Consider the following 6,162-nt stretch of genomic DNA (forward strand, 5'->3'; position numbering starts at 1 on the left):
CGGTGGTATTGGTATTGAGAGTGATTGTGGTTGATCTCTCTAATGAGATGGTCTAGGCGATCGGGTCGTGATCAGACTCCGTGTTAAAAGTATGGTGTTATTGGTATTGAGAGTGATTGTGGTTGATGTCTCTAATGAGATGGCCTAACCGATCGGGTCGTGATCGGACTCCGTGCTAAAGGTATGGTGGTATTGGTATTGTGAACATTGATATTGTGAATATTGGTATTGTAAAAGGTGATATTGTGAACAGTGATATATCGATGCTAAAGATGTCCCAACCAAAAAGAATATTATCATCATATTTTGATTATCACTTCATAGTGTTATCTTCATATTTTTGAAATTATTATGTTTTAACTTGGCATTTGAATATCGTTGATTGTTGATTGTTGTTTCCACAGTTTTCCTTTTCTTACATTGGCATTCTATTTTGAAAGAAGACAGTTAGCTTTACATACTAGTATTATTCCATATGTACTAACGTCCCTTATGCCGGAGGCGCTGCATCTTCAATGGATGCAGGTGATTCAGCAGCGGGCAGCTTTGGTCCTCGATAGCAATTACTCCCTATTCAGTAGGTTTTGGTGAGCCCTACTCTATTCCGGGCCCGATGTCACTTGATGTTACACTTTGTGTCTTGAGGTATAGCCGGGACCTTGTTGCCGGAACTTCCATACTATTCTTCTATCATACTTAGAGGCTTCGTAGACAGGTTGTGGGTGGTGTATGATGTTGGGAATTGAACTAGAAATGTTGTTATTTGACAAACATGTTTTTCATTATATCTATAAATTTGTAATACTTTGGAAATTATGAATGAAGTTGCTAATGGAATGAAATGGGAGTTGTTAATAAAATATTTTCAGTATTTGATTAATAGAGTGTATCTCCTCTTTATTCATGGATGAGTTTGGGTAGAAGAAAATCTAATAGGCTTGCTCGGCCGGGTTCACTCGGTTGAGCGCCGGTCGCGCTCCCCGAGTTTGGGGCATGACATCTATAACTCACACAAACCTTGTCTTACTGCAAAAAAAGCCAATGGTCCAAACTTACTCTAATCTCAGACCTATAGGTTTGAGCAATTTCATAAACAAAGTGATCTCGAGATTGGTTCATGATAGGCTGGAGAAGATACTATCTGTTTTGATCTCTTCCAATCAATCAGTCTTTGTCAAGGGAAGAAGTATATTTGAAAACATTTTGTTAACTCGGGAGATTGTTACTGACATAAGATTAAGGGGAAAACCTGCCAATGTTGTCATCAAACTTGACGTGGCAAAGGCATATGATAGAGTGTCGTGGAAGTATTTGATGCATGTGTTGAGGAAAATGGGGTTTGCAGAATGCTTCATCAACATGGTATGGAATATACTTGCGAATAACTGGTACTCAGTTCTGATTAATGGTCAAGCTTCAGGTTTTTTTCATTCAATAAGAGGTGTCAAACAAGGGGATCCTCTGTCTCCAGCATTATTCATACTTTCAGTAGAAGTATTGTCTAGTTCTTTGAATAAGCTTTTTGAAGACATGAGGTTTAAAGGCTTTGGCATGCCTAAGTGGACTGATCCATTGAATCATTTAGCTTATGCTAATGATACTATAATCTTTGCTTCTGCTGACTCTTACTCTTTAGAAAATATTGTAGAAGTTTTGTCCAAGTATGAGCACACTTCTGGCCAAATGATCAACAAGGCAATGAGTTCTTTTTATATGCATTCTAATGTGGCCGGAACATTGTTTAATTTTGTGGGTGCTATCACTCGATTCACAAGGGGTGAGATTCTATTCACCTATATTGGATGTCCAATATCCTACACAAGAAGAAGGAAGGATTACTACAATGATCTGATAAAGAAAGTGAAGGCAAAGTTACATTTTTGGAAAGAGAGTTACTGTCCTATGGTGGAAAAGCTACTTCGATATATAGTGTCCTACAAAGCATGCCTACAAACATACTTTCTGTACTTGATCCACCTAATAATGTACTTGAACATCTACATAAAACCCTTGCTAGGTTTTTCTGGAGTAACAAGGAATAAGGCAGAAGCAGACATTGGACAAAAAGGCAAAATATGTGCCTACTTATTTGCCAATCTATGGTAGAAGTTTAGGACTTCAAAGTCCTTATGGTCAAAGTTTATGTGGAATAAATACTTTAAGAAGGAGATGCCAATTGTAGTTTAATTTAGAAAGGGGTCACATGTATGGAGGAAAATGTTGGAGGCTAGGGAAGAGGTTGAACATGAAATACTATGGGAAATAAAGAGGGGAGTAACTAATGTTTGGCATGAGAATTGGACTATATTAGGAGATTTATATCATGTTGTTCCTCCAGACTTTCCAATCAATGAAGAACTGCAGGAAGTAGCTGAATTGAGAGATGATGATGGATGGAATGAAAAACTCCTTGAGCAGTCCTTCCCAAGGGATATTGCTGATCATATTAGACTAGAAGTACATTTTGACAATACAGATGAATACTGGGATACTCCAAGGTAGATGCCTACCCCTTCATAAAAATTCTCAGTTAGTAGTGCTTGGAGAATTTTAAGGCATAGGGAACCACCTAATCCCGAGTTCAACAAGCTGTGGACTAAAGGTTTACCATTCAAGATCTCCTTCTTCTTATGGAGATTTTGGAGAGGTAAGATCCCTACTAATGATTTGTGGAGGAGAAGTAATTACATGGTGGTGTCAAAGTGCTGGTGTTGTGTGCAACCAAAAGAAGACTCATTTCAACACTTGTTTTTAACAAGTGATACTGCAACTAAAGTGTGGAAGACATTCCTTCAGGCAAAAGGATTTGTAGTGAATTTGGTGCAGGTTCATCAAGTAATAAGGGCATGGTGGAATGCACCATGATGCCCCAAACTTAAGCCATTGTTTCAGCAAGCTCCAACAGTCATTACATGAGAAATTTGGAAGAGGAGAAACACTATGAAGTACGGAGGTTCAGTGTCTTGCAATAGGGTAATTCATTAGGTGAACAAGACATTACATTATCTAGAATGAGTGAGGTATCTATGGATCCCAAACATTCCTCGGTTATGGCCAGATATGATCATATTCTTTGAAGGTTACAAGCCATCCATTGTACCCAAGAGAGTAACATGGCAACTCCTTTATGAAGGGTGGTTCAAATGCAACACTGATGTGAGAGATTGTGCTGGTAATGTGGTATATGCCAAGGCTGAGGTGATAGGGGAAACAACAAATATTGTGGCAGAAGCTAAGGCTATATTAGAAAGGCTGGTATATTGTGTTGAAAGGCGGCACCTCTTATTATGGAGACTGATTCTTTGGTGATGAGGAAAATTATTGATGGAGAATAGGAATCTCCTTGGTGTATAGGGCCAGAAGTAAGGATGATAAAGGAGATCAAGAGCAACTACAATGTACTATTTCAGCATGTGTTGAGGTAGGGCAATGCAGTTGCTGATTTTTAAGTTAACTTGGTTTTTTATTTTGCAGGAACAGTCACATATCACTCTTTTCAGGATCTACCTATTGAAGGAAAGACACTGGTGAACACGGACAAAGATTAAATTCCTAACCTTAGGGTTAGGATTGCCGAAAGAAAAGCCCCAGACTGATGAAGGAGTCTCTGAGTTCACTGCTTGTTCTTGTCATTGCACTTTGTTCACTGCTTGTTCTTGTCATTGCACTTTCTTCTTCTCTTATCTGTATAGTGTGCAGCTACATTCTGGTGGTATTAGTTAGGCAACATGCTCAGTCTGGAGGTAGTTTTACACTATGTAGAACATTAGGGATAACAGGAAAGTCACTAGATCAAATGCAAACTTACAAAATGATATCTCCTATCTTATTAGAGCTTCGTACTGTCTATTATATGATGCAACCAATGCATGAAGTACAGTCATTACTACACATTCTGTGTATGATTCAACTGTGTGGATGTAGACTGGACGGTGGCTTTTATGCTAAGACACAAAGACTACTAATGCATATTGTTATAGACTTCATAGGGGGTATATTGCTCTATCATTTTCCAGTAGTATTAGTGTGTTTTCATGCTCATTATGGAGATGAGAAGGCAGTATATACCTCTATGGTGTTAAGCTGGCAGTTGGTGTGTTATACTGTTGTATGTACAGGTTAGAGAAATTGTCTTGCAAGTGTTATGACTGAGTTTAAAGATGACTTATTTTCTGTGAAATGGAGATCAAGATGGGAGAGATCAAGCTTGATAAACACACAGATTGGGAAGTTTGGGATTGCTTCTATACATTGGTGTATGTATCTGGAATCCACATTAGCCTTGTCCATTGGAATCTTGTTCAGTAGAATGCATACCCGGGCGCCTTGTGAGAGCATTAGACATCTTGTAAAGTTTAGACCTATTTTTGGGATTATATTTATATATTAACCACTAGGCAGCTAGCCTAGTGGTATATTTGCTAAAAAAAGATTAAAACATGCTACAATTACAATTAGTATGTTTTGATTAAGTGTCCATGGGATTAATTTAAGTTTCAGCTCATTCTTCGAATACCTAATTAAAGCCATCAAAAAATGCTCTCTACATAGGCGACAAACAAGAACTAACAGGAACAGTAAAAACACAGACAAAAATGATCGGTGCTCCTTCGTCTGGTGGTGAAAAGCCACCGGACCAGACCCAACAATTGCATAACGACCCTGCACACAAACCCCATGTAGGCGCCTATAAGGCCCCATAAAATTTTGGAAAAGAAAATAATATTTCGTGGCTCGGACTTTCTGGGTTGAACAATGCACCAGAAGGTAAAGGAAAGTTTTTGGCGGAAAAGTGTATTTCTGCGGTCCACTATGCGACCGCAGAATCACTCTGCGGACCGCATAATGGCCGCAGAGTGAGGTAGTTTATTGGGTCAGTTAAAAGCAATTGTGCGGTCGACTATGCGACCGCATAACTTTTATGCAGTGTACTATGCGACCGCAGAACAGTTATGCAGACCGCATAGTGACCGCAGACTCAGGCAGATTTTTGGTCATTTTGAACACCAATTATGCGATCGATATACGGTCCGCATAACCATAATGCGGTCGTATATGCGACCGCAGAACCTGTTTCGGAACTTCATTTTTGGGTTTTTAAAACCCGACCCTACTTCAGTAAATACACAATTTGGGTCATTTTTTAGATATAATCTGACATTTTAGAGTGAGAGAGAATGCCCTAGAGTGAGAAGGTGTTCTTCAATAATTGTTCTTCAATTCTTGCTCAAGTTTTGGAAGATTAAGAAGGCAAGCTCACTAGGTCTTCATCCTAGAGGTAAGATTCTCCACCCTGAACCCTAATTTTGAAATCATCTGAAAATGGGTAATTAGAAAGATAATTTTTGGGCATGAGAGTTAATTATTTTACATGCATGTGATATCAAGGGGTGTAGGAAGATTGTTGAACTAAGCATGGTAAAGATTGGGTTGTGGGATGATGGAATCCTCCATAAAAGGACCTTGAAACCTTGTGCACACCTAGTGTTTGATAAAATGCTCAAATGAGCTAGAACCATAATCATCTTCCTAATTTTGATTCAATTTGTTATATTTCTAAAATAGATTGAAGTTGCTAAGAATTCCGGAATGTTTTAGAGTTTAAGGAAGCTCAATTGAGGTATGTTGGCTAAACTCTTCTTTAAGAATTGGAATTCCCAATATACTTGTAAGTTCCGAGATGTTTATTATAAATGGAGTATTCCGATAAGTTTTGTGATGAAGATATATGTTCAATTCGTGTTTCAAATGCTCTTATCATATTGCATTATAAATTGAGGATGTGTCCCAAATTATGGATTATGTATCCACATGTAATTTCTAGTCGTGATTTATGTGAAAGTTATTATGCCAAGTTGTGTAGAGATTGGGATTGTGATACACCTCCACCCGCATACATTGGGGTGAGGCGGCATGACCGCTTTGTGTGGGGATTATGGTACAGAGATTTTGATTATGATACACCTCTACCCACATATATATTGGGGTGAGGCGGCATGACCGCTTTGTGTAGGGATTATGGTATTGTGGGACTGCACCTCCACCCGCTTACATTGGGGTGAGGCGATACGATCGCTTTGTGTATAGTTTTGGTATTGTTGTGGCACCACCACCCGCATACATTGGGTGAGGCGGCATGGCCGCTTTGTGTTGGTATTGGTA

The sequence above is a fragment of the Nicotiana tomentosiformis genome, chromosome 8 (genome assembly GCF_000390325.3).
Source record: "Nicotiana tomentosiformis chromosome 8, ASM39032v3, whole genome shotgun sequence".
Taxonomy (NCBI): Eukaryota; Viridiplantae; Streptophyta; class Magnoliopsida; order Solanales; family Solanaceae; genus Nicotiana; species Nicotiana tomentosiformis.